The sequence below is a fragment of the Danio aesculapii genome, chromosome 7, assembly GCF_903798145.1.
Source record: "Danio aesculapii chromosome 7, fDanAes4.1, whole genome shotgun sequence".
Classification (NCBI taxonomy): domain Eukaryota; kingdom Metazoa; phylum Chordata; class Actinopteri; order Cypriniformes; family Danionidae; genus Danio; species Danio aesculapii.
Genome location: NC_079441.1, coordinates 34,793,745 through 34,803,940, shown reverse-complemented (window position 1 = coordinate 34,803,940; position 10,196 = coordinate 34,793,745). Strand labels below are relative to the sequence as shown.

At 30.9% G+C, this 10,196-nt stretch overlaps 1 long non-coding RNA gene across 1 annotated transcript; it reads right to left on the bottom strand.

Annotated features, from left to right (window-relative positions):
- Positions 1-9,117: 9,117 nt before the first annotated feature.
- On the bottom strand, positions 9,118-9,787 carry LOC130231534 (uncharacterized). Its single transcript, XR_008838057.1, has 3 exons — positions 9,654-9,787; positions 9,487-9,550; positions 9,118-9,405 (listed from the first exon to the last, which is right to left on the bottom strand). It is a non-coding gene; the product is annotated as an uncharacterized LOC130231534 (long non-coding RNA).
- Positions 9,788-10,196: the final 409 nt, after the last annotated feature.

Here is a 10,196-nt window from a genome sequence, read left to right as displayed (position 1 = left end):
TAAAGTGAAGAACCCCTGCAAATACAAATATTCCTAAAAGTTACTCTAAAAGTTTAAATAATAAACAATTATTTACAGTATCACGCATGTTCATTATCACTTTACAATAGAGTTTCATTAGATACTGTTAGTGTATTTATTAACATGAACTAATTATGAACTATATTGTGCAGCATTTATTAATCATAGTTGATTATTTACTAAAGCATTATTAAAATCCAAAGTCATGCTTGTTAACATTAGTTTATACACAATGAGTTAACGAACCAACAATGGGCAGATTTATTTTTATTAACTAAAGTTAACAAAAAATGTATAAATACTGTAATAAATGAATTGTTCATTGTTTGTTCATGTTAGTAAATATATTAACTTTTACTAATACAACCTTTATTGTAAAGAGTTACTGCATAAATATCAGCATGTCTAGTTACTATATATATTTCACAATAATTTTGCTTATATATTTTATGTAATATTATTATTCATTCATTCATTCATTTTCTTTTCGGCCTAGTCCCTTTATTAATCAGCGGTTGCCACAGCGGAATGAACCGCCAACTTATCCAGGATATGTTTTACGTAGCGGATGACCTTCCAGCTGCAACCTGTCACTGGGAAATTATTATTATTATTATTATTATTATTATTATTATTATTATTATTATTATTACTTCTTGTACAAATGAAGTCATATTGGCAGTTGTGAGATATAAAGTTTCCCAAACTAATAAAATATTTCTACATCAAACAGACAAGTGACAGTCACAAAGTTTTTTCTACTTTGTAATTTAGATTTTAGTTTTACCCTCATTTGTTGTTTATTCAGGTTAAAACCGTGCCGAACCCTCACACAAAATAAACATCCCATATCCAGACAGGGCATATGTTTTTGTTTTTTTATAGTTGGGCAAATGTTCTTTCTTCCTCAGAAGTTGTTTGATTTATTTTAATAAGCTGCAAATTGCTGTCACAGATTTCAAACCAACCTCACTCCAGTTCTACAAGATTCGCAAGTGTCATCTGCTGTTTATCTTTTGAAGCTCCAGTAGTTGTACTTGGCAGGGAAGTGTACCTGTGTGTGTGTGAGAATGTGAGTCTGTGCTAATTTGGGTGTTTGTGTGCATGTGTGCTTTTAGGCTAGGTGTTTGATCTCTGTGCAGGTATGAGATTTGCCCTGGGCTGTGTAACTCATTAGGTATGAGCTGTTATGAATATGAGGATATTTGTTAAAGCAGTCAGCAGGAATAGAAACAGATGTCCCCTAATTAGAGCGAGCTTAAGCTGTCTTACTGCAGAGAGAGAGAAAGAAAGTGTGAGAGAAAGAGAAATCGGAAGAGAGAGTATGACATAGATAAATAAAAGTAGAGAAAAAGAGCATGCCTCTGCTAACAGAAAATGGAGGTTAAATACACATACAAAACATTGAGTTCACTTTTCTGAATAAAATCTGCCAGTTTCTCTCATAAGATGTCGCAGTTACCTGACAGACCTGTATTTGTGACAGCCCAAGGCTCTGTAAACAGAAAGACAAAGTCAGCAGAGCAACCGGTGAGAAAACAGCCCATCAAAAGCAATGTGCATATGACTCATTTAGCATTTTGACAATATTCCATTCACTAAAATGACAAAACAGTACAATTAAAGTGAAAATTCATGGGTCTGTGTTGCACGTTAATAATATTGTTGAGAACAAATCACATTTGTATGTTTATACATTACCTACCTCTTGTAGGTAATGATTTAGTAGGCTTAAAACCTGCCCTGCACGTTCAGTCCATTACAAGCTCATTTAATTTAATTTAATTTAATTTAATTTAATTTAATTTAATTTTATTTTATTTTATTTTATTTTATTTTATTTTATTTTATTTTATTTAATTTTATTTTATTTTATTTTATTTTATTTTATTTTATTTTATTTTATTTTATTTTATTTTATTTTATTTTATTATTCATTGTACTTGGATAGACTCATTTTTTTTTTTATTTTATTATCTATTGTACTCCATTGTATACATTGTTCAATCCATTACAAGCTCGTTTTATTTTATTTTATTTTATTTTATTTTATTTTATTTTATTTTATTTTATTTTATTTTATTTTATTTTATTATCCATTGTACTTGGATAGACTAATTTATTTTATTTTATTATCCATTGTACTCCATTGTATACATTGTTCAATCCATTACAAACTCGTTTAATTTAATTTAGTTTAATTTAATTTAATTTAATTTAATTTTATTTTATTTTATTTTATTTTATTTTATTTTATTTTATTTTATTTTATTTTATTTTATTTTATTTTATTTTATTTTATTTTATTTTATTATCCATTGTACTTTGATAGGCATCACAGAATACAAACAATCTTTTGCTACATTTAAATGTATCTTTAAAGCACATTTCATTCACCATTTACTCACCCTTATATTTTTGCTGTCGTGCCTATGTTTGTCAATGATGGTATGAACGTGGCATCTTTGATTCTAATAAGATTTTTGGAGCAGGGGAGGATGAATAATGAATTATTAAATTTCAATCTGTTCCTCACACAAAGCTATTGTACGGCTTCAGATGACTTGGGATATAGCAGAGAGGTCATATGAACCTCTTTAATGATAGTTTGTTTTATTTTTGCCCATTTTTGAAGCTTGGCATATAGCAGTTGCAGGGAAAAGAGCCGCTTGAATATTCCTCAAATATCCTTTATTTGTATTTCATGGAACTGCTTATTGCTTGAAAAAGGCTTTAGGGTGAATAATGCCTTAATTTAGAACTTTGCGTGAACTGAATGCAAGTCAATCCAACAAATCTGATCTAATCATAATGTAAGTCTAGTAATAATTGACTTTTGATGTATCATTCACTGTTTTAGCGTGAAAACACATCTCTTGCATTTAAGAAAAACGAAATCTCTCCACACTATCCATCCTTAAAATGTATGATACATGACCATTCTCGCTCACTGGACATCAACATATTCATGGCATTCGTACTTGCTGTCTACCAGTTGTATAATGGTCAAAAGAGAGGGGCTTGACGAATCAGGGTCACAAATATGCAGTGGTCCAGAAAACCAGACAGAGTGTGATATAGGGCTGCACGATTCTAAGCTAAAATGAGAATCACTATTTTTTTATGCTTAAAATCAAGATCACAATTTTCTTACGATTCTGTAGATGTAAAATAAAGGTTAATATGAGTCAGCTATTATTATTGTTATTTCTCAAACATGTGGTAAAACAGCAGTAACATTATGTGTAAGTCTACTGTTGGTTAAAATGCTCAATTTTGTATAGACTTGGAATGGTGGACTTCTGCACAAGACGTTTGGCCAGCGGAGAAATTAAAAGGATCTTGCCCAACTGAGCCTGGTTTCTCTCAAGGTTTTTTTTTCTTCACTTCCGCCATTAGTGAAGTTTTTTTTTTTTGCATGGTTCAGGATCTATAGAGCTGCGCATCGTTGGATTTGCTCTTTAATATTTGGACTCTCAGTAGTGATTATTAAACCACACTGAACTGAGCTAAACTGAACTGAACTTAAACTCTACAAACTGAACTACACTGTTCCTATTTACTGTGACCTTTTATGTGAAGCTGCTTTGACACAATCTACATTGTATAAGCGCTATACAAATAAAGGTGAATTGAATTGAATTGGACTTGAACAGACTTTGAATATGTCCTGGTCATTAATGCACAGTAAAGTGTTGACATCAGAATACAGCTATTCATAATTCTGAAGTTAAATCATTATGTTTGAGATGTGCTTGTCATTTGTCATTGACAACATTTGTTGCTCTGTGCAACAAACTGAATGTTATTTACAAATTTATTACCTGTTATTCACAGCCTATGTAGGTTCTTTTCACTAAAGTAGACATCATTGGTGGGCACACGCGTGTCTTCTTGGTTGTGAACAAACAGTGCGTAAGCTCACATGTGATTTTGCAGCCACGAATACACCATTACATTAAAACAGAAATGACATTTTGGGTGAATTATACCTTATAAATGCAGTATGTGACACTTTTAACACCATTTGGAGGTGTCCACATTGCTGAGAAACACATATATAAAACAATGTGAAGACCTGTGCGTCCACCTTTACACTTCTCTCCAGACCTTAAAAATATAAGTGGCTGACTTATAGAAAAGCTGAATTAAGATTGTGTGTAGGGTCGAATCGCGATTTTTTTTTTTTTTTTCGATTAATCGTGCAGCCCTAATGTGATATTTCAAAAGTTTGTGTTTCAGTCTATCTATATTAAAACCGAACACTAGCATACTCCAAGGATTCCAGAGTAGTGTGTATGACAGAAGTATCCGCAACAAAACTTATGGGTTTTAAAACAAAAACGCACTAGTGGAAATGGCACCGTAATGTCCAAAAGGTGTCATTGGGGTGGTATTTTTTTAAATGTTTCACATTTGTACTCGAAGACTGAATATTAGTATAGTAAAGTTGCAGTACTCAGCATAATTGAGTACACCCCATTTTGAAAATGAATATTTTTATCCATTTCTCAGTAAATATAGGCAATGTGTTTTGGTGTATTTAAAAAAAACAGATTTATTAAACAGATATATTTATTAAAATAATATTTTAGTCACCAAACACAGTTGAAAATCGAAAGATAATACAATTAAATTCAAGCTAAATATTGCAAAATAAATTACAACCTACAAAATTTCAATTTTTTATTTTTTGCTTCTTTTGATTTTTCCTCTTTTTAAAATTCATATTTAATAATTTTCTATAACATGTAAATTTGAGTGTACTAGTTTTTGGACCATTATCAAAAGTTATTTGGTTAGATAAGCTCCAGATTTGGCTTCAGTATTGACTAATCTAATGTATATGCACAAACATAATATTAGGTTCCTATTAAAAATATGAATTTAAAGGATATATTTGTGAGGGGTATGCTTATATATGCTGAGCACTGTACATATCTAAATTGTACATTAGTACCTAAAAAGTACTAAATTGTACCTTGCTGCTTTGTGGTGCATCTAAAACATGGAGCAAATGCTAGCTTTCAAAGTGCAGTAATGTTTACAAATTGTGTTTAGTGTGTGTGTGGGCCTTGCTGATCGATGGCTATGGCTTCAGTAAAATCTCAACTTAGTAAAGGTCTCTGTGTCTCATATAGCCATTAACACCCTTTGTTTTTCCTCCTGCACCCGGAGTGCACTGGGAAGTTCAAAAAGGCAAACAAGACAATCTGTTAGCTCCATTACCCTCACACACACACACATACACACTCACACTGACAACAATGACAACACCCCACACTGTAAAAAATAAATTGTTGAGAAAACATAAAAAAATAAGGCAACTTGATGCAGTAAGAACTTTGAGTTGTCTCAACAACTGTTTTTTAGTTGTTCTCAGTAACAATATTTTGTTCAGCTAACATAATTTTCTTTATTCATGCAATGTTGGTTATTGTATTGTACTAACAAAGATATTCTTGTCACATCAACTGAAGCAACAGTTTCAGCTATTGAGTCAATTCATTTTTTTCCGTTCAGTGGATGGTTTTTTTCAAATTTGCAAAATAAGTAATTAGTACTAGTTAGAATATCATTGTTTTTAATTATTCTACTTACAAATGACATACACAAACTTACTACTACTTCAATTTATTTCCATTGAAAGCAACAGATAAACAAGCTTTACGTCAGGAAATTCCACAAATGTTTGTAAATATTTTAAGATTAAAAAGTGCTTCAAATCACAAACTTCGCAGTATAGACTTTTCTGCTAATTTGTAGGCACATATGCTAGCTTTAAAATTTTATCCCAAAAATTTTATAACAGCACAGGAATTAACAATTTAAACATTGCATTTAACAAAAACAAAATTTGCTTTGAATGCTTTTATGCACAAAAAGTTTGATTTGGACGCCAGTTTTATAAACATTCATAAACATTCAAACCAAAAATGTTAAGTTAAGTGCTTGGGTGTCTTGAAAAAAATCAAAATATTAAAATCTAAACCTTTTCATTTTAAAACCTTTAATGGTAACTCTTTATAATAACTACACACTATGAATCATTACCAAAGCATTAACTAATAGTTAATTCATTATCTGTTAAGCATTAACTCTACATTATTAGACGTTAGTAAGCACTTTATAAATAAAGCTACAAATGCTGTTATAAGCTCATAATGTGCTTAATGAATGTATTTTCATACTTTACTATTTATTAATTGTTCCTTACTAAATTCAGTATTGTATTATTTACAAACCATAAGAGTAGTTGGTGGTTTTAAGATTATTCAGAATGAGTTATTAAATGATAAATAAACTATTCAAATGAACATTTATATATATTACTATTCATGCATATAGTAATAGTTAATTTTTATGTTAATAAATGCTTTATTAACTGAACTTCACCCTGTTTTGTGACCTAATCTAAAATGAGGACTATTTTTGCTTTATAAATCCCTTATAAATGACAATTAGAGGCTGAGTATCAAATGAACAATAAATGTTTGCAATCTTATCTAAAAAAATTTAATTACCATAAAGTTTAAACATTGCCGAATAACAGAAATGTCAAAATACAATTAGCAATAAATACAACTGAATAAAATAGGATAAAACAACAATATATTAATTTAACAATATATTATGATACATTTCAGTGTTATTTAGCAAAGTTTAAACTGTACAGTAACTTTATTTTAGATAAGGTTGAAAAGATTTATTTTTTCATTTGATAGTTTTATTTGTGTATCTTTAAATAAATAGAAATGAATAACAGTTTATTTTCTTTTTTCTTGTTCAGAATATAACAGAGCCATTACTTGTCATTTATAAGGGATTTATAAAGCATAAATACTCCTCACTTTAGGTCATAAAAACTGGATAAAGTAGACAAAGCATTCATTAACATATAAATTAACTATTAGTATATGCCTGAATAAGATATATGAATGTTTTTTGAACAGTTTATTAATAATGTACTTTCACATTCTGAATGATCTGAAAAAACACCAACTATTCTTAAATAACTGGTTTGTAAATAATACAACACTTATGTAATGAAAAAAATGAATCATTAACAAAGTATGAAAATACAATTAATTGCAATTAAAGAATAGAGCATTTGTAGCTGTATTTATAAAGTGCTTACTAATGTCAATTAGAATTAATACTTACCAAATAATTAACTATTTGCTAATGCTTAACAAATGACTCATAGTGTGTAGTTATTATAAAGTGTTACCCATTTGACTCACAGTTACCCATTTTACCCACAGTGCCTAAACAGTGGCTCTCATGGATCAGATTTAGTACTCAAATTGTACATTAGGTCTTTGCAACATCAGACCATTGACACAACACTGTTTACAGCATTAGTTCAACATCTTGATTTTAAGAGAAAGCACACGTTGTGTATATTCAGTCCCAAGCTCCATGAAAACATTATAAATTGTGTCAAAAGTGTACTGGAGTTCTTTGGGATAGAAAAAGTTGAGTGCATAAAGAAGGCCAAAGAGGTATGCCACAACACTTGAGGTATCTGCAATGTCTTCCAAAACAACAACCTCTTCCAGTACAACAGCAATGTTCTGGATCACTGGTGATGCTGTCCGGGTGTCATCGTCCGTAACAGAGAATGCCAACTGATACGCCCTTTGTTCCATCTTCAGTTTCCTGTGAAAGTACAATAAAAATATTTGAGCATAGAAAGTTTTAAGAGTGCTTTATCTACAAACAAGCAAGATATTATATTGCATGTACGGCTGTCATGCTTATGAAATTTAGGTGATTAATTGTCAAAGAAATAATAGCGATTTAATGGCAATTATAGAGATTAAATAATTTTAGCAATTACTTGTTTATTATAGGGCTATGACAGTTAACACACTCTCACACATTTTAATAATTGTAATAAAGTTATTTATTCAGTTAAAAAATATACTGTTATCTTCCAGAAATATGAACATTCTGTAAATAACAAACCCTCATAATACAATGACCATGCAAACTTAATTGCAGTTAAGCAAAATGACTAGTTATATCAAATAATTGTGATCATAAAACTGCTATGTAATGTCTAGTTTGTCTGTAGGGGTACATCGTGTTATAATTCAAATCATGCAGCAAAAGTGAATGTGGCAATTAAACAGTCAACATGCAAATAACAAGAAGCCCAGATCTACAACCGCATAAATCATCAGGATTCATATGCAACATTTAATGTAGTGATTGGACTTTTAAAGTGATTTGTTTTAAAATACTGCCATAAATTAATAAATAAATAAATGCTGATATGTTGTACTCTGAATACAACAGATGCCATTTTGGTTGAAAAGAATATCACCTCGGACTCTCAGCACACCTCTAATTATATGTAATAACAGACAAAGCAACAGTTTCTCTTGGATCTCTTTTACATCTTTCCTCTGACTACCTGCATAAATCAGTGAGCAGGTCTAAACTGGTACTGATATAGTACCTGATATCAAACTTTTAAAAATAACAAGATACATGTGAATCATAAAATTTACAAGATACGTTTATAAGTAAATTTACTTCTTATACCTTAAGGTCAGAAGAATTGTAATTTCTGTTAATGATACCTAAATTAAACATTTTAACCCAGCTAATCAAGGTTATCATGAAAGCTCCCAATAGAGCTCAACTTTTCAAGACACCAGCCATGCAGAAGCAAGTTTTGACACTCAAGCTTTAAACCATTTAGAGTGTTTGATACCTACTTTACATTTCTTGAAAAGGTTAGTTTGTTTCTCTCGAAGAAACAAAGGCAGGCCCTCCAAAGCAGCCGTCCTTCTGTGATTAACAATTTCTGTTGTCTGCAAAAACATAAAAAGATACAACCAAAAAGTCACAGTATGAAAACTGAAATATCATCAACTACATAGATCAAAAACATGTAAATAATGAAAATTATTAACTTGCCCTTTCATCAAGTCTTTCCAGGAGCTCTTCCATTTCATGTCCAAACGCTCCGTTTCTGGCAATGTATAATTTAAGAAGCTTTGGTGTGTACTAGTCAGTGGCTGCCATGAAGACTCCTAAAAGGTCTTTGTTGGTGATGCGGAAAAGGATTCTTCAGGAGTCGAGACTAGCAGTATCAAGTGATGAAACTGATGGAAGGCTACTGGTTTCATAAACTGATGACTTGCACCACTGAATATGCAAGACTGCTTTTCCACTGGGCAATTCTGAGATGTCAGACAGGTTACAAAGTGCATTGCCAAAATCAGCATCCTCAAACTTAAGGCAAAACTGTCCTTGTAGTTGCAGCTTCTCTTGAAGAATATTGATGAGAGATTCCACTGATTCAGGCACTTCAGGAAGCTGGACTCGCCGGGCTTCAGTGGAGGAAATGATGACTCGTAGTAGCAAAGGCTGTAAATAAACAAGAAGCCAATTTTAATTACTAAATTTAGGCAATAAATAAAATAATTAGATAGTTAATGTGTTACATACCATTGTAAAGGACATTTAATGCTGCAAATAGGTCCTCAGGGTCTTGAACACTTTTGATCCCACACTGTATGGAATTAATGGGTGAATTTAGGTCACTAGAGTCAAAGGTAACCATGTAAGCATAGTGGCTTTCAACAAGTTCATAAGATCTCAAATGTTCTACATACCAGACAGAAACCCTTTTTGTTATAAAGGACACTTTGGAAGAATGGATCAACACGCTTTCTATTCTGAAGAACTCAGGCTGCCCATTGCATTGTCCTGCCGATATGATCATGTTCTTGGCAGGACACTGCAATGGACATCTTCACTTGAAGTGCTGAATTTGCAGTTTTTACACTGCATGAACTCTTGAAGAGATCGTCCTGAAAACAGAAATAAGCAGTTATAATCTTGTATTGTTAAATCACAACTTTACATTAAATATAATCCTTACAAAAATATATTTGAAAAAGCTACACACTTAAAAGCTTTTAACATTTTTCAAGTTTATGTCCTCATATTTTAACATGAAACATGTTTGGGAGCAGACAATGATATTGATATCAATATATGATATTGATGTATACAGAGGAGTCCACAAATAATGTAATATAGTTAGTAATAATATATTCTTTGAAATTAAGACTATTTTAAACCTAATAGGAACCATTTATATTAAGTTTGACAGTATTAAATAACGTTTTAGGCAATATTTTATAAATAGAAAA